The sequence below is a fragment of the Bidens hawaiensis genome, unplaced genomic scaffold (assembly GCF_021521415.1).
Source record: "Bidens hawaiensis isolate Kalapana, Puna unplaced genomic scaffold, B.hawaiensis_p1.1 tig00038054_1, whole genome shotgun sequence".
In the NCBI taxonomy this organism is placed as follows: Eukaryota; Viridiplantae; Streptophyta; class Magnoliopsida; order Asterales; family Asteraceae; genus Bidens; species Bidens hawaiensis.
In genome coordinates this window covers 34,102-56,972 of record NW_027496659.1, presented here as the reverse complement: position 1 = coordinate 56,972, position 22,871 = coordinate 34,102, and the positions used below count along the sequence as shown (strand labels likewise).

The 22,871-nt window shown below is 36.6% G+C and overlaps 1 pseudogene across 1 annotated transcript; it reads left to right on the top strand.

The window, feature by feature from the left end:
* Nucleotides 1-5,907: 5,907 nt before the first annotated feature.
* On the top strand, nt 5,908-11,294 carry LOC143589942 (disease resistance protein RUN1-like; annotated as a pseudogene). The gene is made up of 8 exons (XR_013145378.1): nt 5,908-6,437; nt 6,590-7,721; nt 7,804-7,869; nt 8,797-9,018; nt 9,130-9,839; nt 9,955-10,553; nt 10,644-10,720; nt 11,159-11,294. The product of XR_013145378.1 is annotated as a disease resistance protein RUN1-like (transcript).
* The last annotated feature ends 11,577 nt before the right edge of the window (nt 11,295-22,871 follow it).

Genomic DNA, 22,871 nt, shown 5'->3' with positions numbered 1-22,871 from the left:
TCCACAAACTTATATGGTGACGTAGGTCGTACTTGTGAAACATTAGGTTGAGAAGAGGAACCAAGCCCAACATGAGAGCTGGCCAATTTCATAGGTTGTTTTTGTTTATAAAAATTAATGTTAGAACATTCCAAAAAAAAACTTTTAAGCATGTTTGACCCGGTTGATTTAGCAAACTTATTTTGTTGAAATAAAATTGGCTTTGATTCCTTTTGGGGTTTAGGTTTATTCTTCTTTATTTCCCCAATAGAATTCCATTCTCACTAAATAAAGTTTACCACAGTCATAATCCTTCTCAATACATCCAAGTTTTACAAGTGCTAAAGGAAACAACTCATCAGCTATGAATTTGTCATCACCCTTCAACTTGTAAACCTTTCAGTTTCTCTCAACACTTACACGATCTAAAAATGAATTTAAAACTTTATCTGACACACTTTGCTTGTCAAATCTTTTTGGTGCAATACAAGATGATGTTTTACCAGCTTTTGATTTCTCAAATTATGTGATTCACAAAGAATATGATTTTCTAAAGGTATGTTTTTATTCTTGTGAACCATTACTGGTTCAGACACATTCTCAACAATGGCACCTTCATCACTTTTAGAATATACAAGATTACTCTTGTAATGTGGCTTTAAAGCTAACTTCTTATCATTTTTCTCAACAAATTTGTTATGAATAGACTTTTCCTCTTTAACAAATTTTACTAGACTATCATTAATAGGAGAACCCATGATCAAAGGAGATGTAATATCCACCTCCTTTAGATTCTCTGTATCAGGTAGTGTAGTCTAATCATGACCAAATGGATAAGAAATCTCAACATAGCCTATACCATGTTTAGTTCCACTTGAGATCCATCAACTCTCAACTCTCAATCATAGCTATATTCCACTTGAGATCCATCAACTCTCAATCATCAGGGTTGATTTGATCATAATCTTCATCCGTAAAATCACAAGTGGCTACCTTGCTACTCACCAACTGTTCGTAAGATGACATGAATACCCCATGAAAGCAAAATGTTGTTCTGCTTCTTTCATGTTAACATCAAGTGGTGGTAGAGGATGTAGTGAGCTTGATCTTGAGGATTTGAACTTTGAGAATGTATTGTTTGCTCTACAAATGCTTCAAGTGGAGTAATAGCATGACCCATTTTGAGTATAGAAAGAAGTGATAGGTGTAGACACACTCTTGCTAACAGGATTAGCCCCACCATATAATGTTGAATCTTGATTATTTATAGACATTCCTTAACATTTGGTCTCATATTCTTTTTTTTTTTTTAACCACTTAATAAATTTCATTCTTGTGAGAGTTGGATCCTTAAAAAATCCATTCTTTGTAAAAATCATCACAAAAGTGGAATATGAATTAGGCAAAGCATCTTTCAAGGTCTCAATCATATTTACTTCACTCTTGTGGAGTTCATAACGATTTAGTTCAGCTATAAGATGACAGTATCTAGTCAACTTTTCACTTACTGTCTCATTGGGTAAGATCTTAAAGTTTTTGTATTGATAGTTTAACATAGACTTCTTGCTCTCTTGGGTATTTCCCAAGATTCTAGCCTTTAAAGAAGCATACAAAGTAGCTGAAATCCTGATGCCACTGAATTGATGAAAAATGTCCTTAGGTAATGCCGTTGTTAAAGTAGAGTAGGCCTTGACTTCCAGATCATGTTTCTGTTTCTCCTTAGCAGTCATTTAATCAACATGTTTTGCTATTGGACCAACACCTTCAATATCCATAGTATGTATCACATACGAAGTATCTAAAATAGTAAGACAATCAGGATCAATTACTCTTAAGATGATATTCAAATCTCTGGTTCTATCTTTGAAAATCATTTATACTGGTCAGCTTTGGAGTCTTAGCATGTGACCCAATCTCATTACCATAGATCAACATGGTTTGGATTATCGCATTGTGCAAAGAAAGAGCATAATAATTCGTCATTTTGAGAAAACTTTGCTAAAATCTGACAAGAATAAAAATGCAAGGGTAAATTTGACAATCTATCAAGATTTATCAAGCGAATGACCATAGGTGAATGGGTGTTTAAATCTACAAATGAGTACTTGGAAAATGAAATGGTTTTGTCAGCAAATGGGTAGAATTCTTGAGCGAATGGATAATCAGCGAATGGAGTATTATGTGAATGAATGTCAGCAAATGGAAACGTATGAAAGAGTTAGCGGATGAAACAATTGTGCAGCGAAAGGGTAGAACAATTAAGCGAATGGGAAGTTAACAACGGTTACAACATATTTAGCAAATGGATTCAAACAACAAGCGACTAAATTCATCAATTTGGTGAATGTATTCATCCACAACTTCAAATCTTCATCCTCAAACCCAGATACACAACCAAAACCAAATCCGTACCAAACCTATCCAAGAAACTAATGCTAATTAAAAATCCTTTATATCAACTAGCTAATGTTAATTGATTGATTTTAGATTGGATCTTGTTCTTTGATAATATTTAATTGTTAGGTTAGGGCTTAGTGTGTGTGTCTATGTTTCAGAGATGAATTTGATAGAGTTTGGACGCAATATCATAAAATAGATCAGATTCGTTCTTGATTTCATAATTACAAAGTATATATAGTGGCAGGTCCATTCGCCATGCCATATGATAACATGCCAGTGAATGGCTATTACAAAAGAGTCTAATACATTGATTAGTTCAACGTATGGACTTACAAAACCCAAAACCCCATTTGCTAACAAACCTAGCAAATGGGACACCAAAATTACATTATAAGTCCCTTATCCATTATAAAAAGACCCAATGCATTAAAACAAAGACAAGGACGACTAAACATGCATCAAACAACTCCCCCTCCTCTTGTGCTTTATCTTTATTTCTTCAAAATCTCTAGGTCTTCTAGCCATCTCCCCAATTAATCCCAAAAGCAAAACAAGTCCTGACGTCTCTCTGATATTGCATTGCAAGCTCACTGTCTGTACAATACGCCCACCATATCTAATTCTTGAATAAAACATGAATGTCATCTTCAAAAAGGTTGGCAAGCCACACAAGATCAATAACACAGATAAACTTCACTTTGCCTCTAGCCTCACCGATGTTCTCGTCATAATAGCACCTGTTGAGATCGTTATGAAAGTGCAGTGGCATCACTTTCAAAGGAATTTTCTTCATCATTCGAGGCGGCTTGACTTTCAAAACAATCTTTCACCACCGGGTTCTTGGATCAATCTCATCTGGTCTTCTTCTCTTGGGAATCTATGGCTGAAAGAACTTAAAACCATGATTGACTTCGTATATTAAGTGGTTGTGAATCCATCTTAGCAAATCAACATTCCCTGGTTAATAAATTATCTATATGTCAATGCATGCATGTCCCATCTTAGCATTGAGAGAATATTAGTGAATTTCTCAAATTACTTAATCCCATTCTCCCATTTAACTATACAGAGTTTCAGACTGGGTTCGTACATCCATGATATGACATCACTTTTCACCGTCTTCACACTTATAAATCTTTTCTTCTGGTTTTCTGATAGTTTGGCATGGGCTTGAATATAATACTGTTCTTGGATACGTCTTGCTGCTTCAAGCCGCTTATTTAACTTTTTAGCATCATAGTCTAATAAACCAGATGATCCTCTCGGCTTCGGTATAGTCGACTTTTTCTCTTTCTATTTCTCCATTCTTTCCATCTCTATTCTTTCTTCCGCCTGACCAAAATGTTCTGTAGTAAAGAATGGAATCCCCTCATTAGTTTTGTTCTTTGTGTATAGCTAGAGGTATTCCTCAGCCGTTACTTCTTCTACTTCCACCTCATCATAATAAGTATTATCAGACGGGATGTCCTGATCAACACTATCTTTAATCTCATTATCCACTTCCACATCCTCATCCCCTACTAAATTATCCACATCTTCCTTGTTATTCTCAAATAACATGGCGATTTTTTCCTTTGTTAAGCAGTATTCAAGAAGATCACCTTTTTCAATCTCATCTGCGTTTACCTGACTTTGAATCACACCCGCCTCATCAACGAACATAGTAGTTTTTACTTTCAGTATGCTGACAAGCTGAGCTTCAGTCGAACTCTTAAACTCAACAACATCTTTCCCAAATGACTCCCCCGGCACAGGTGAAGGACCAGATGTTGAGGAACCTGGTTGCTTATCACTCAGGATCATCGTCAAGATCTTTGCTTTACAACTTCCGCAATTCATCATCTTTACATTGCAGCTGTAAGATCAAATCACCCTGTTCTTTTATTCTCTCATTTGAGAATCCTTGATATCAACTAAGTAATGTCAACTGATTCATTTTAGCTTGGATCTAGCTCTTTGATAATAGATAATTGTTCAACTAGGGCTTAGTGTGTGTAGTTTGTGCGTTCAGGCAATAAGTTGCGTCGCTAACATTTTTTATAGCAAAACTGAGACGTTTAAAAATTGTGTTTATAGATCTTGGAATTATACCATTATAATTCATGACCTGTTGGACTCGATTAAGTAGCTTCACATCTTCAGGCAGAAGGAAACCATAAATATCAAATACAAATGATAAAAACACGAGTTTGTTGTCAATACACGCTTTAAAGTGTTTGGTATAAACTTATGGTCCGAAACCATTGGCTAACCTATTTGTTGAGAAGAGGGTCGGTTGACATTTGTGCAAAAAAAATAGTTGTATATATATGTAAAATTCCAACAGACCCCTATGAAATTTTGTCACCGACCCGTGTGAAATTTTGAAGATCACAGAAAGACCCATGTGGAATTTGAGAATGACCCCATGAAATTTTGTGACCGAACATAGTGAAAATAGATTTACCTATTTGCAATTATAATTATAAAAATATGATAAATACTTTATCCAATTAAACTTGAGTTTAATAAAAACACCTTTAATACAAATTTAAGTCCTAACGCCGCAATCAATCTATACCCAATTTTTAAACCCAAGTCTCAAGCTCCATACCCAATCTACATTTAACGTAATTAAAGAAAAAAAGTTATGATGGCGCAAATAATATGTCGAGCGTGCTCAACGAGCTTTAATCTTAAAAGAAAATATTGCGATTTTCTATATATATTGTTTTGCTAACCAAATTCATTTGCACTGGTTTATATTTTATTGAAGTTAGCTCTTGTATTACCTGTCGTAACCACAGGCGCTGAAAGATGCTTTCGGCAATGAAGTAAGTGAAGTCCGATACACATAATCGGATGTGTGGTGAGAATTTAAACGATGTACTTGTGTTATTGAGAAATATTTGTTTACGAATATCAAAGCAGATGATGTTTTTGTTTTAGAAAATGAAACCCATAGATAACAACTTTTCAAATATTGTAATTTAATTATACATTTTTGGTGAAGTTTCGCGTATTTTTTTGTTATTTAGTATTTTGTTTGATTATCTATTTTCTATATGGCCCGTCCCGATTCGACTGAACTGGAATGACCGAACCGGGCCCAAAATTATCATATACTGACCCGACCCGGCCGGACCAGACACGAATGACCAAACCACACCGAAACTATTTTTTTATATAGTGATAGTCAACTTAGTACCGACACTGTGAGAAAAATTTTTAAATCCGTCACTGTCTAAAACGGTTTTATATAGCCAGATTTTGACACAAGCCACAAACTAAACCCTTTGGTACCGTTTGAAAGTTTTGGAACCGACGGAGCAAAAGTAAAAAACAAGACAAACCGTGGGTTTTACGACTCTCAACAGAACATTAAACATCTGTCTTTAAAAATTAAAAAAATATACATATTTATTTCAAGACAAAAAGTAATATTTGTTAATATTTTAATAATAATTTCGGAGTCTTCCTTGTCCTCTATAGTCAACCTCTTGTCTTGGATTAATATTACCTACCTAAATTACATCAACATCTAGTTCCATGGCTTCTACCTCATCATCTACTCAAGTGTCTTCTTCACGGCCAAATTATACTCGGTATGACGTGTTTCTGAGCTTCAGAGGTGAAGATACTCGTCGTACCTTTACAGACCATCTCTATCATGCATTAACTGGAGCAGGACTTCGGGTGTTCAGAGACAACGATGAAATAGACAGAGGTGAACAACTCAAGCCGGAGATCGAAACCGCAATAATCAAATCCAGAGCTTCTATAGTTGTAATATCAGAAAACTATGCTAATTCCAGATGGTGTCTTGATGAGCTTTGCTTGATTCTTGAGAAACGGATGAGGGAGTTCAATCATTTCATTTTACCTGTTTTTTATCACGTCGATCCTTCGGATGTCCGGAACCAAAAACGAAGTTTCGCCATTAGAGGATCGGTGTGGACATCGGTTGCTAATGTGACCACTGGTTTTTCAAAGTGTCTCAAATGGTCCGAGGTTAATGTGAGGCGGTGGAAGGCTGCGCTAACGGAGGTTGCTAATTTGACTGGCATGGAACTTTCAGGGTATATTTGCTCTTTCTCTGTTCATGTTTATGTTATTATCATATTATGTATGGGCTTAATTGTTTTAACTCAAGCCCATTCTTGTATTACAACTTAAGAAATAAGAAGTTTAAATGGCATGCTCTGAATGTGCTGTTTTTCCTATTCTTTAGTTACAGGTCTGAGGCAAACTTTATAGCAAATGTGGTTGAGACTGTTCAACGTAAACTAGATTTGAAACAGCTGAATACTCCAACCCATTTAGTTGGAATGGATGCTCGAGTTGATGCGATCGATTTGTGGTTCAAAAATGACCAATCCAATGCTATAACAATTTGTGGCATGGGAGGCAGTGGCAAGACAACGCTTGCAGAATACATTTATAACTTAAACAAGCAAAATTTTGAAAGCAGCAGTTTTGTTGAAGAGATTGGAAAACAACCTCATGGGTTGCTTGGGCTACAAAAACAAATTCTTAAAGACGTTTTGGGTGGAAAGAAAATAAGGATATCAAGTATTTCTGAGGGTACACATAAGATTGAGGAGGTCTTACAAATGAAAAGGGTCCTTATTGTTCTTGACGGCGTCGATAAACACGAGCAATTAAGCGCTTTACTTGGAACTAAGCCATTCTCTACACAAAGTAAGATCATTATAACAACAAGGCTTTTAGACATATTTGCATGGTCTGGTTCTATATTATGTCGGTGTTGGGTGCACGAAATCAAATTGTTGAATGATCGTGAATCACTAGAGCTTTTAAGTTTGTATGCCTTTCAATCCAAAACTCCTATGAAAGGTTTCAAGGAGCTTGCGGTATAACTAGCACGACATTGTGGAGGAAACCCTTTGGCTCTCAAAGTATTAGGTTCTTCTCTAGTTGTTAGTGATGAAGAGACATGGAGAAGAAATGACATGATAGAAATTTGGAGAAGTAGAATGAATTCACTGCGGTCATTGAAAGGAGATCTTGATTTTAAGATCCAATGTGTACTACAAGAGAGCTTTGACTCCTTGCCACTTCCTAGTGACAAAGAGTTGTTTCTCCACATTGCTTGTTTTTTTGTTGGTGAATTTGTAAAACCCGTCGAAGCGATATTGGAAGACGAATTGTATGCAAAATCTGGGATCCTGACCCTCATTCACAAATGCCTTATCGCCATTTCCGCCGACCACAAATTAATGATGCATCAGCTGCTTCAAGAAATGGGAAGAAGGATAGTTTATGAAGAGTCTAGAGATCCTGCAAAACGTAGTAGAGTCTGGCGTGATGCTGAAGCTTATCATGTGTTGAGGAAAGGAAATGTAAGATGCTTCTTCTGTTTTTCTCATTTTATTATTTCATATTTCAACTAGCATTTTCTGATTTCTTGTCTTTCTCCATTAGGGTTCGGATACAATAGAAGGTTTAGCGCTCGACATGCGAAAGGTGAAGCAGGGGATGAGATCAGGGGTAAGACATTAAAGTGTAGGTTGGTGCTTGCTAATAGTTGGTAATTGTTACGCATCAAGATGGAAAAAAAATAAAGAAAAAATAAATAAATAAATAAACTAAACAAATAAAAAAATCACAGTCATGAAGATCAAATGTGTTCCCGAAAAATTTTTGAGCAGACATTTTAATGAATATGGAAAATGAGGGAATATGTAAGCTGGTGGGGGAGATGGTATTTGATATAGATAACTTGAATAACATCTACAACTAGGTAGATATCTTCCTAGTAAAATGCTTCTTAAGACACCTACTTAACATGCAAAAAAGCAACTTTTTATACATTTGGGCTAAACATGTTGTGTTCGTGTCAGCCCACGGATAAACATGTTTCATGTGTTTAACACGATTTCTAGGTTGGTGTAAAATTTTCGCCCCAAGTTCCTGGTGAGACATTGTGTTAGGACGTAGAAATTAGACTCAAAACAATGATTCGATTACTGAAATTAAAGTCCCAAATTCCCAATTTGAGATCGGAAGGTCTCCGGTTAAAAATAGGAAATACCAAAGTAGATTCAAATGTAGTCTACCTAACACTTTAACCTAAAGACATAAATAAGCTACTACCAATGTTGTGCTCGACCTCCTAACCTCTGCAAACTGCCATTCTGCCCTTGGGTTGGATTCTTGGGTCTTGCTAGGTCCGACCCACTGGATACAACGGGTACATATCACATTGGTTACGTTTATGGTTTAAAAATCTTTAGCAAAAATGAATTAGGAAACCATTAGTGTCCCATCTAATGGTTGTTGCTGGCTGTTTACGACTCTTAAGCAATTGTTTAAATAATGAAAGTTTCTCATGCTGGGGAATTTGCATTGATTTTTTATTAATTTAATTATAGATATGAGGCTTGCTAATTGTTTTACATCATACTACATTTGCAGATTTTAGCCGTTGAAACAAGCTCCCTTGCATATATGGACAGATTAAAATTGGTCCAGCTCAAATATGTGGAACTCACCGGGTCCTACGAGGATTTTCCAGAATTAAAATGGTTGTGTTGGCATGGATGTCCTTTGAAAGTAATGCCATACGGGTTATTTATGCACAGCTTGGTGGCTATAGATATGAGTTATGGACAGATGGAAAAGTTTGAAGCTCCCATGGTATTAAGATTTTTATTATCCGTTTATCACTTGACCTTTTAGTTTCTTTGTTTTTAGACAGTCTTTTTTTGAATGCATATTTACAATTTAAACTTGTTATTCTTGGAATAGGTTCTAAATTCGCTGAAGTACCTATATCTTAAAGGTTGTGACAAACTTGTCAGCATCTACAGTCTTTGGCGGCTCCCAAAACTTGACTCTTTAGTAGTCTGGAATTGTAGTAGTTTAACCTATCTTTGTAAATCCATTGAAGACCTCGAGTGTCTTCGAATATTGGAGTCGGGAGGGTGCACCAAACTGTGGAGGTATGAGAATCAAGTTCTTGTAAATTTAGAACAGCCATTGATTTCTTTACCCCAGTCATTGACGCATTTGGATCTCACAAACTGTGAATTGGAGTTTAACAATGATATTTGTGTGGCACGCCATGTTCATTCATCCACCAACTTGTTTTTGGCATTTAATCCGTTTGAGTACCTGCCCAACAGCATTGGCATTAAAATGCTTAGGATACTCAACTTGTATTCTTGTACAAACTTGAACTCTCTACCATGCATTCCAAGTACGCTAGAGGAGTTGTATATTGATTGGTGTACATCACTAGAGAGTGTAACATTCCAATCAGGTCGTTTCAGTCTAAGGGAATTTTCTTATGAATGTTGTTTCAAACTATCTGAAATTCAAGGCCTTTTTAAATTAGTGGCCGTATCAAAAATTGATGAAGCAGATCTTGGTCACATGCAATGGATCAAGGCCATCAAGATCATAAGGTAGACTTGGTCGGTGATGATGTTACGAAAGGCAGAATTTGGAATACACAGGTTCATCTCTGATAAATTCTATTAAATGTATGCATATAAGTACACAATGCACAATCTATATCTCCCGTGCAAATTGTTTCATACATGACTGAATGATTAATTTTATGTGGCTTAGGTGTTGTGTGAATATGGTAATGAGCACCTATCTGCAAGGCATAAAGGATCAAAGCATGCCAGCATATGAGTATACTTCATCATCCAATTTCTTATCCTTTCACGTGTCTTTTCATCGTAAAAGAAACAAAATCCGGGGATTAAATGTTAGTTGCTTATATAGATCATTAATATCTAAAGATAAATTCAGGTGGCTTTTATTAGCTAAAATCAGCAACACAACCAAGGGACTTACATGGATATACAACCCTGTGGTCTACTGCAAACCCAATATCGATGAGGATGTTGTGTGGTTAAGCTACTGGCCAGTTGGAAACATATTAGACGATGGTGACGAAATCCATGTGGAAATCATTTGGGAGAAAGAAACAATGGTAGTTAGTGGTTGTGGTGCCAGCCTTGTGTACATGGATGATAGTGAAGTAGATTTAGAAGAAAAGGGTGAGCATAACTCAATGAAAGAGGAAGAATTGATTGGAGGAGATCTATCTGGATTCGAAGTAACCAAAGGAGGTTACTATCTTTGTCGGCTTGATTTATTTGGTCCAGAAACCTCGGCTTTTTTTAACGAGTTCTTCAATAATAACATTCACTATACAGGTATGTTCCTGACTGAGCTATTTACGGATGCTTTTAGTTGATATTAAAGCTAAAAATAATGATAGACACTAATGTCACAAATTTTCATAGATCCACAAGGATGGAGAAAAACACATCAGTCAATGCGATCTTGGGTGCAAAGATATTCTCTAAACACCTTACTCAAAGTACGTGTATCCCTAAAATCATCTATCTTGGCATGCATGCCAATTATCTCTGTTCATATGCAAACAAAATTACATGTTAAATCCCTTTGCCAACACTATTCATTGGTATAAATGAAAGACTTAAAATTTCAGTTCGTCTTTTCTTATATGTAAAAACTTGAACGAACTTGAAAATATATTTACATATTAAGATAAATTTGCTGGCATTTTATCATGCAAAAATAAAAATAACAAAAGTTGGCATTGACTCATTGACCATTAATAAGTTTTAATTGTTATGTAGGTTCATTGTACATAATTCTTTATAAGGTTTGTTGGTTTCTATGATTTTAGTTAAGAGATAGTTCTTCAAAATCTTAGTGGTTCTTATTACCCTTTGTTCTTAATTTTGTCATTCAACCCTATTTTTTTTTCTTTTTTTCGTGTGTTACTTTACAGAGAATTATGCCTGGGAGTTGGCTTTAATATATAGCGAAAAGAGAAATCGACAAGATGGAGACAGCAGCATTTAGTCTTGTGGGTGTTAAATTGGTTTCGGCTAAGAGATATAAGAAGACTAATTGTAAATTTGCTGTAGATCTTATCTGTTAAATATGAATCTACATGAGATAAAATATAAGTTTCAAATCATAGCATGTATAATCTTTAGTCAGGTACTTAACCTTTCGCAATTATATTCTAACTTAGATCCTGCGCGGCCCGTGTGTTAGGGGTATTTTTTGCCTATAAGAAAACCCAACAATTTATCTCTACATGGTTTGTTTATTTATTATTGTTTAGTAATAATAAAAGAAAGAAAAAGAAAATGAAAGTTAAATATGCTTTGGTTGGTGTTTTGGGCCCACGTGAGCATCACAATCTGAAGTTGTGAATTTTCTTTGTGGGCTTTGACGTTCAACGCAAGAAACAAAAGAAATAGGTTATTTCTTTGGGTGTTGCATTCTGCCGACAGATATATATATATATATATATAAAGAATCCAAATAACAATTTTGGTGTATTCCTCTTGTGTTAGCAAAGCATATAACGAAGAGAAGAAAAATTAGTGCTCTATCTTTTGGTGTTTTGTGAAGACAAGAGACGTGCCAGAGATCGATTCATTCTCTCTTTTGTATTTGGTGATACCTCTTACTCATTTACTCTTTTGTATTTGGTTCCATATACTTGAAGATTGATTTATACCAAGTATATGATGATTTGTGAATGCCTCTAGTTTATCTAGAAGACTTTGTATTGCTATTATTGGTGATAGTGGATTTGAAGCGGCTCTAGTAGTCCCGTGGTTTTTACTCTCGCCTTGAGAGGTTTTCCACGCTAAAATTTTTGTGTCACTTTTACTTTTAAATTTAGCCTATTTGTTTGCATCCTCATTGGTTCATTCGGGTCAGGAAAAAGTTTAGCCAAACGAAGATTAATTCCGCAATTTTTTTTACTGTTCGTGGCTAGGTGGTCGTTTTTCCCAACAGAGTGGTATTAGATCTTCGACTCTTGTTCTTGGGTTAAGACTTGTTTGAACGATGGAAGCTAATACAAGTAGGATGGTGAATTTGAATGGTTCAATTATCATGTTTAGAAAGGCAAGATGGAAAATCTTCTTTATGTGAAGAATTATTATTTGTCTGCGTTCACTACCGATAAACCTGAAGATAAAACAGATGAAGAATTGAATATTTTGCACAAAAAGGTTTGTGGGTATATTCCGACAGTGGGTTGATGATAATGTTTTGAACCATATTAGTGGGGAGACTCATGCTCGTACTCTGTGGACCAAGCTTGAAGAGTTGTATGCTCGGAAGACAGGAAACAATAAGTTGTTCTTGATTAAAAAGTTGATAAACTTGAAATACCGTGATGGTACGCCTGTTACTGATCATTTGAATGCTTTTCAGGGTGTTATTAATCTGCTTGCAGGTATGGGCATTAAGTTTGAAGACGAGATACAAGGTTTATGGCTTCTTGGTACGTTACCAGATTCTTGGGAGACTTTTAGGACGCCGTTGTCCAACTCCGCAGCAAACGGTATTATTACTATGGAATTGGCTAAAGGTAGTATTATAAGCGAAGAAATGAGAAGAAAGTCACAAGGTTCCTCTTCACATTCAAATGCCTTAGTTACAAAAAGTAGGGGGAGAAGCCATAGTAGAGGTCCGAGTAATAGAGCAAAGCATCGCAGTAAGTCCAAAGGAAGTTTGAAGAATTTGAGTGCTATCATTGTGGTAGAAAAGGGCACACGATAAAATATTGCAGACAATTGAAAAAGGAGAACAAGAAGGATAATTACAACAATAAGAAGAACAACCACAAGAAAGACGACGGTGATGAAGATACTTCTGAAACTAACACTGCCACCGAAGAATTTCATATTTGTTGTGATTAAGATAGGGTGAACATAGCACGTGATGATTCGAGTTGGGTTGTTGACAATGGTGCTACTTGTCATGTGACATCACAAAGGGATTTTTATTCATCTTATACTTCTGGTGATTTTGGGAATGTCAAGATGGGTAATAACGGGCTATCAAAGATCGTTGGTGTTGGGGATGTTTGTTTGAAGTTTGATACTGGGATGGATTTGGTTTTACACAATGTAAAACATGTTCCAGATATTAGACTTAATTTGATCTCCGCATGCACATTAGATGATGATGGTTTCCACAGTACCTTTGGTGGTGGAATTTGGAAGCTCACTCGTGGTTCATTGATCGTGGCAAGAAGTGAAAGAAATTCAAAGTTATACATGGCACATCCAAAGATTTCCAGGGACTCGGTTCATTCGCTGACGAGCTCTGATGCAACCGATATGTGGCATAAGAGACTTGCTCATATGAGTGAAAAAGGGATGTCTATTTTATTGAAGAAAGATGCCTTGTCCAGTGTGAAAGATGTTCATTTGAAGAAGTGTTCTCATTGTATGAATGGTAAGCAAAAGAGAGTTTCTTTTCATAGTCATCCGCCTCATAGAAAAGAAAGTATACTTGACTTGGTGCATTGAGACATATGTGGTCCTATGAAGACTAGAACACTTGGGGGCTGCTTATATTTTGTCACATTAATTGATGATCATTCGAGGAAGGTATGGGTTTATACTTTGAAGTCTAAAGATCAGGTGTTTGATGTGTTTAAGCAGTTTCATGCCTTAGTTGACAGACAAACTAGGAAGAAGCTCAAGTGTATTCGAACAGACAATGGAGGTGAATATATTGGTCCTTTTAATGCTTATTGTAGAGAGAAAGGTATTCCACACCAAAGGCCACCTCCAAAGACACCACAGTTGAATGGTTTAGCAGAACGAATGAACAGAACGTTGGTTGAAAGGTTTAAATGTTTGCTTTCACATGCAGGGTTGCCTAATAGCTTTTGGGGTGAAGCTTTAAATACAGTGGTACATGTTATTAATATTACTCCTTGTATTACTTTGCATAATGATGTTCAGACAGGGCTTGGAGTGGCAAAGATGTTTCATATCATCATTTGCGGGTCTTTGGATGCAAAGCATTTGTGCATATTCCCAATATGAAAGATCAAAGCTAGATGTGAAGTCTAGACAGTATATATTCCTTGGTTATAGGCAAGATGAGTTTGGATACAGGCTATATGATCCAGTTTCAAAGAAGCTTGTAAGAAGTCGTGATGTCGTGTTTGTGGAAGATCAGAGTTTGAAAGATATTGAGAAGACACAGGTAATTCCTCAGTACACTGATGATTTTATTGATTTGGATCCTGTTCCTACTCAACATACTGAGTCACATCATGAAAATGATATTCGAAATGACGAACAACATGGTACCGATAATGTTGATAATCAAGAGCAGGTAGAGCTGGATGAGGATATTCATCCCGAGTTACTAGTAGATATGCCTGCATTTGTCCCACTCAGGCGGTCTTTGAGAGATCGGCAACCTTCTACTCGTTATTCGACTGGTGAGTATCTTTTACTCACTGATGGGGGAGAGCCCGAATATTACAAAGAGGCCATGGAAGATAAGCATAAAAGAGAGTGGGTTGAAGCCATGCAAGATGAGATGGATTCCTTGTATGAGAACAATACCTTTGAGTTGGTGAAGTTGCCTAAGGGCAAAAGAGCTTTGAAGAACAAGTGGGTCTACAAAATGAAGACTGAAGAGCATACCTCGCGGCCTATGTACACAAGGCAAGGTTGGTAGTTAAAGGGTTCAGTCAAAGAAAAGGTATTGATTTTGATGAGATTTTTCTCTAGTTGTGAAGATGAGTTCCATTAGGGTGATTCTTGGTTTAGCTGCTAGTCTTGATCTTGAAGTTGAGCAAATGGATGTCAAGACAGCATTCCTTCACGGTGATTTGGATAAAGAAATTTATATGGAGCAACCTGAAGGTTTTCAGGTTAAAGGTAAAGAAGATTATGTTTGTAAACTTCAAGAGAGTCTTTATGGGTTAAAGCAAGCACCGAGATAGTGGTACAAGAAGTTTGAGTCATTTATGGGGAATCAAGGCTATCGAAAGACTGCGTCTGATCACTGTGTTTTCTTTAAGAGGTTTGGTGATGATGATTTCATCATTTTATTGCTTTATGTTGATGATATGTTGATTGTTGGCAAGAATGTAGAAAGAATCGTTCAGCTGAAGAAAGAGTTAAGCAAGTCGTTTTCTATGAAAGACTTGGGGCCAGCTAAGAATATTCTTGCCATTCGGATTACTAGAGATAGAGCTTCAAAAAAGTTGCACATGTCACAAGAGCAATACATTGAAAAGGTACTTAACAGATTCAAGATGTCTAAAGTTAATGTGGTTAGTACACCTCTTACTCCCAACTTTAAATTAACTGAAAAAGATTGTCTTACTTCAGAGAAAGAGATTGAAGAGATGGATGGTGTTCCATATGCATCAGTGGTTGGAAGCTTGATGTATGCAATGGTATGTATACGGCCTGATATTGCCCATGCAGTAGGTGTTGTTAGTCGGTTCTTGTCAAATTCAGGTAAGAAGCATTGGGAAGCAGTTAAGTGGATACTTAGATATTTATGAGGTACTTCCAAATTGGGTATAACATTTGGAAATGGGGAGCCGATGCTTGTTGGTTACACGGATTCTGATATGGCAGGAAATAAGGACAACATGAAATCCACGTCTAGATATTTGATGTTATTTGCAGAGGGAGTCGTGTCATGGCAGTCAAGACTGCAAAAATGTGTTGCTTTGTCTACTACCGAGGCAGAGTATATGGCAGCAACAAAAGCATGCAAAGAATTATTGTGGTTGAAAAGATTTATGCAAGATCTTGGCTTTATGCAACAGCGCTACGTGGTTCTTTGTGATAATCAAAGTGCTATTCACCTTGCTAAGAATTCTATGTATCATAGAAGAACAAAACATACTGATGTGAGGTATCATTGGATTAGAGATGGTATTGAAGACAAGTTATTTAAACTTGATAAAGTTCACACCGATGATAATTGTTCCGATATGTTGACCAAAGCTTTGGCAAGGGAGAAACTGAAGATATGTTGCTCACTCGCCGGAGTGGTGAGTTTTTTCTCATAGACAAAAAGGGGGAGATTTGTTGGGGAATTTTTTGCCCATTAGAAAACCCAACTATTTATCTCTACATGGGTTTGTTTATTTATTATTGTTTAGTAATAATAAAAAAAAAGAAAAAGAAAATGAAAGTTAAATATGGTTTGGTTGGTGTTTTGGGCCCACGTGAGCACCACAATCTGAAGTTGTGAATTTTCTTTGTGGGCTTTGACGTTCAACGCAAGAAACAAAAGAAATAGGTTATTTCTTTGGGTTCTGCATTCTGCCGACAGATATATATATAAAAAGAATCCAGAGAACAATTTTGGTGTATTCCTCTTCTGTTAGCAAGGCATATAACGAAGAGAAGAAAAATAGTGCTCTATTCTTTTGGTGTTTTGTGAAGACAAGAGACGTGCCAGAGATCGATTCATTCTCTCATTGATGATACCTCTTACTTGTTTACTCCTTTGTATTTGGTTCCATATACTTGAAGATTGATTTATACCAAGTATATGATGATTTGTGTATGCCTCTAGTTTTATCTAGAGAAGACTTTGTATTGCTATTATTGGTGATAGTGGATTTGAAGCGGCTCTAGTAGTCTCGTGGTTTTTACTCTCGCCTTGAGAGGCTTTCCACGCTAAAATTTTTGTGTCACTTTACTTTTAAATTTACCCTATTTGTTTGCATCCTCATTGGTTCATTCGGGTCGGGAAAAAGTTTAGCCAAACGAAGATTAATTCCGCAATTTTTGTTTGCCGTTCGTGACTAGGTGGTCGTTTTTCCCAACACCGTGGGCCAGCGAAATCAAGTTATGGGTTTAGGCCCCACACTTACTCAAGGTCTCCAAATCCAAAAAAAATTATATATAGATATATTATAATGGGTAAAGTAAGTTCAAAGTAATCTATTAGTGTGGTAATAGGCTTGGTTGATACTAAAATATTAGTCATGAGTTTAAAACTTCTAGTAAGCAATTATTTTTCTTAACAATTGTCATAAAAAAGCCTCAAATCTTATTTCAATTTAGGCCTCCACGCCGGCCCTGATCCATTAGTATCAAATGTTAAAATGATAATTATTCCTCACAACCATTTTAATGAAAATACAAACAAACCAACTTAGAGCCTTAACCTTTCACTACTAGTTGTTAGTAAACTGAAATGACATGTTTAGCATCTCCTCTCTATCCAGTTACTCTAGAGGTAGGGCTATAAAATAAGGAAGTAGGTCCAATAGCTCTTAGCCAATTATATCCGGTTACTATAGAGGTAGGGCTATAAAATAAGGAAGTAGGTCCAAAAGCTCTTAGCCCATTAGAACCTTCCGTGGGTCATTCATGTCAAGATTAGTGTCCCCGGAACACATCCGCCAAGCAAAAAGTGGAAGTCCAATCAATTTCTTTAGAAGGCCGGGGAAGACATCTAAAGGCGGATGAATAAATAAGGGTCTGTTTGGTGTGTGGTAATGGAATGGACGACGGAATGGAATGAACAAAGTAATTGAATGTGTTATTACCATTCCAATGAGATATTTGGTTACTACATGGGAATGCAATGAATGATTTATTTACGTTGTTTAGTATGTAGGAAAAAAAAGAAAAAATAAAACCAAAATGGTAGTGAGTGGCGGCTGTGGTGGGAGGTAGGTGGCGGTCGTGGCATTGGTGAGCGGTGATGGTGGTTGGTGGTGGCAGGTGGTGGTGGGGCGACTGGAGATAATGGTGGTTGGAGATGGGTGGTGGTGGTGGTGGTGTTGGGGGTGGGTGGTGGCGGTAATAGTGGAGGTGGTAGGCGGTGGTGGCAGTGGCGGTGGTGGGCAGCGGTGACGGTGGGCGGCGAGTGGTGGTGGTGGTGAGAGGCGTGGGCGATGGTTGATGGTGGCGGCAGACGGGTGTCGGTGGTGGGCGGCTGACACTGATGGCAGCCGTTGGTGACGGTAACGTGGTGGACGACAATGGTGGTGGTTGGTGGCGGCGGCGGTGGTGGTGGTTTGTGTTGATGGTGGTGGGTGGTGGTGTTGGGAGGGGGTGGAGGTGATGTAGGGTGAAGGAGGGAATGGAATGAAAAAAAACATGGGGTATGGATGGAATGAAATTGGGGTATTTTAGAGGGAATGGAATGAACTAGGTAATGGGTCATTCAATTCCTTTGATCAACCAAACACACTTTTCTCCATTCCCCCACAATGAGTCATTCCATTCCGTCCTCCATTTCTGCATAACAAACGCTACCTAAGAGTATACAACTGCGTGAGATACCCACATGTGGAATAACAAGTGAATACAAGAACATTCTTCCAGAAGCCCGCGAGAGGCACTTGCAAGCAGGAAAAAGAATGACCTCACGTTTGTATGGAAAAACAGTTAACCAAAAGATTCCTTGATAATGATGTTTACCATCTCAATAGAGAGCACGTGACGGTTTAACCAATAAAGAGGAGCCATCTGGATATTCCCTAACAGCTTAGCACATGGCCAAATGTTACGTCCTATCAAAACCAACCACGTGTCCCTCTAGGTACAAGAAAGCATCTTTTGGATAGTGACAACTCCACCAATCATTCTCTCGCACCCTCGGCTATAAATACTTTCATAATCATCAAAAGGTATTCATTCACAACTCCCGGATTACATCAATCACTTTATTAGTATTCAGTACTTTATATCTAGAAACGATTACTGATTCTCATGCCAAAGGGTGGTTATGAAAATACCCCCCCCCCCCCCCCAAATCTTGTCCATCTCGTAACGAGCTCACAGTTGTTCAATTTGCAGGATCTCGATCTATTCTCAATCCATTAGACCTAATATCGTTAATAAACCCTCACCTCATCTAGTTGGAGTGTAGATGTAACCCTAATAAGGTTCAGATTCGTGCTTCTTCATTGGCTCCATCCGTTTTTTTTGTCTAGAACAGTTTTTCCGGTGGTTTTTGGGTTGCAATGAGTCAGATCCAGCAAAATCATACTGGTACTCCGTCTATTGCTAAAGGTGCTACTGTTTTTGGTGGTTCAGGTCTGGAAGATGAAGGGCATGTAACGGTGGAGAATCATTGATGTCAGCCAACTCCATATCTGGAAACTAGATCTGGGGGACATAGGTGCTACTGGTTTTTGGTGGTCCAAGTCCTTGTCCAACGTTTTCCGTCCGGGCCTCAATGGAAGACACTAACTCCTGAAGAGTGGTTACATAGAGAGCAAGTACGAAATGCTGAAGAATATGAACGCATGTTACAAAGAGAGCACGTACCACCAAGGACGTTGACATATGAAGAATCACTTTCACCATTTCCGTCTCCTCCACCAAGAATCACATTGGGAGAACATAGGTCGTGACAGAGGTCGTCATGCGGGTAGGAGCATGTCTTGTAGACACATGTACGACCACAGTCATGCCGCTCACGGATACAGTGACGATACTTATCGAGGTGATAATGATGGTTATCCGAGTGATGATAGTGGAAATTATGGTTGAGAGGAAACAAGCCGCCCGCGGGTGATGGTTAAGCACACTGAATATTGCAATGATGTGGAAGTGGATTTCATAAAACCATATCGACCAGCGGCGTTTGATGAGAAGTCTAAGTTCATTCTGCGAAATCGCTACTGCTCCTTTCCCAATAAATGTGAAAATTCCTAGTAATTTGTGCAAATATGATGGGATGACTGATCCTAGTGATCATCTCCTTAATTTCACTGTAGCGGTAGGAGTGAGCGGATGGACTTTGCGTAATTTGTGCCACATGTTTGCACTGACGTTGACAGGAGCCACCCATGTGTGGTTCGAAAACTGGCATATGGACAGATCCAATGTAGGAATGACTTGGTAGCAAAGTTTTCACAATATTTCAGTCAGCAAAACAAACATACTCGAGATCCATCGAAAATTTTGACTGTTGTTTGGCGGGACAACGAATCAATTGAAGATTTCATCACACATTTTAATAATGAGGGGTTAAATATTGGGGGGGTGGGGGTTAGCGAGGACATGATGAGAGGCGCTTTCAAGCAAAACGTCCGCAGTAAGGATCTTATAAGGTGCTTAACTGGTCGAGATGGGATGCCCAAATCACGGGACGCTATTATGTCAGCCGCCAAGGTATTTGCAGCGACAGAAAAGGTTTTGGGGCGAGATAGTCCGCGGCAAGTATCTAAAGTAGAATTTAAAAATCCTCGCCCCAATAAACAAGAACGACCATCCATATGGTCGCGAATTCAACCACCTGTAGATTCTTCCCGAGGACTTGATGCGCGTGCATTAATTGTACAGAAGAACAAAGAACAAGTTCGCGGGCATGATGAACACAAATGGACTCCTTTTACAAAAACTCCAATAGAGATTTTGACTACTAAAAATATTGATTTCAAAAAGCCTAAACCTTTGACGGGGAGGAAGAATTTGAATTCTAACAAGCGCTCTATGTTTCATGATGGCATCGATCATCATACAGATGATTGTATCAGTCTAAAAAATGAAATTGAAGAGGCGATCAAGTCAGGATAGTTAAATGACATAAAAACATAAAATACCCTAAATGGAACTTGCGATGGAACCGTTACAATGCAATAATATCATAAATGTATAACGATATAAATAGCATGAATAACCAACTTTTATTAATGAATAAAGGTCCGAATTATATAAAAAAAAAATTAATAAAAAAGGTTTGTGTTTCGGGTTTGAAAATTAACAAATGTAGCATAACCTTTACCTTATAACATTCACATCTCTTATTCTATCTCCAAACCTATAATTACACTAAATATCACCACATTTTCTATCTTCTTTTCAATTAAATAATGTGTGTTATAACTTTGCCATTAGCTTTTTTTTTCCACCACTCACAACCACTTTAAAAAAATATTAAAAAGTTAATTCTGTGGAAAGGTTACTTTTCAATTATACAAAAAAAATAACTACATTTTATCACTATTTCACTTACAGCAACCTAAACCACTCTTTACATTATGAAAACTTCACTCATAAAATTATGGGGATATGATGTGGATGCTCTTAGGCCATCCGATTTCCTCAATTCAAATAACGTTAATTGGCTTTGTACGCCTGTCCATACCCACACCCCTCGCCACTTTAAATATATAAGCGCCGCTTATTGAAGTTAACATTAGTTTTCAATGCCAAAACAAGTGTTAAAAGAATCTTTTTAACAATAATGTACAAAAATTCTGACTTACGTAATTGACCGATTATATATATATATAGGGGAAGTATATAATGAAAACTCACTTGAGTTGTGAAAACCCTATGTAGCATCGTTTTTTTTTGGACATGTAATATTTGTTGTTACATTTAACACAAAACATCGAAAAATAAAATAAAAATTGTTTTGCTATTTTTTAACATTTATTTACTAATTTTTATATATGTTTTCAGGAGAGAGAAAAAATTATATTTATGTTTATATTTTTTATTAACATTACTTGTGGACCACAAGATATAACTTCAATTAAAAACATGTGGTTGAGAATGAATTTCTAAAGTTTTCACAACTCAAGTGTGTTTTTATTTTACCTAACCCTATATATATATATATATATATATATATATATATATATAGAATCAGGATCATGTGAGAACTTTTTGGGAATTGAGAACTATGAGAACTATTTTGGACCACAAAAAAACCAAAAAATAAAAAAAAAAAATCATAAAACAAAAGAAAAACATAAATATAAAAAAAGTAAAAAAACCAAAGTTCTTATTTATCATCCCGGTTTCTTAAAAAAAGTAACATAAAAAAAATTGTCGGTTTAGCTAAATTATACATATATGTATAATATGTACATATATGTACACACATGTTTTTTTCCTATACATATATGTATAATTTAAGGTAAATAATAATGTACATATGTGTACATTACGTAATTAGAGATTAAATGAAAGTATACATATGTGTATAGGTATAATACGAATTAAAAAGAAAAAAATCGGTTTTTTTATTGTACATATATGTATAATATGTACACACATATTTTTTCCTATACACATATGTATAATTTAAGGTAAATGATAATGTACATATGTGTACATTGCGTAACTAGAGATTAAATGAAAGTATACATATGTGTATAGGTATAATACGAATTAAAAAAAAAATTCCATTCTTTTAATGAAACCAGAATGAAATATAAATTTTGGTTTTTTTTTTACTTTTTTAAAATCTTTTTTTTTTGTTTTATAATTTTTTAAATATTTTTTAAAGGTTTTTTTAGTGGTCCAAAATGGTTCACAAAGTTCTCAATTTGCTAATGGTTCTCTTAGGATCCTTACCCTACATATATATATTAAAACATAACTTCTTAACAGCTTCTAATGTGTACTCTTTGCTTTATTTGTTTGTACTCATAGTTATGTTGTTTGTACCATTTGGTTTATAATGGAGTGCTGGTATGGTTTGTAATTTGTGCTCTTCCGATTATGTTTTCCTGATCCACGTTTCATTATTCTACGTTGCACATGTTAATGTCTGATGAGAACTCAACCTTAGACCTTCCGCATCAGGGCCATCCATAGCTTATGTGGAGGAGATTTTATGAGAAGGATAGAAAAGGCAAGTATTGTGGAGTTTGCGGTGAAGGCCATCCATCCTTGAAGATCCTTTATTATGGATGGTGAAGAATGGTGTTTGATGGG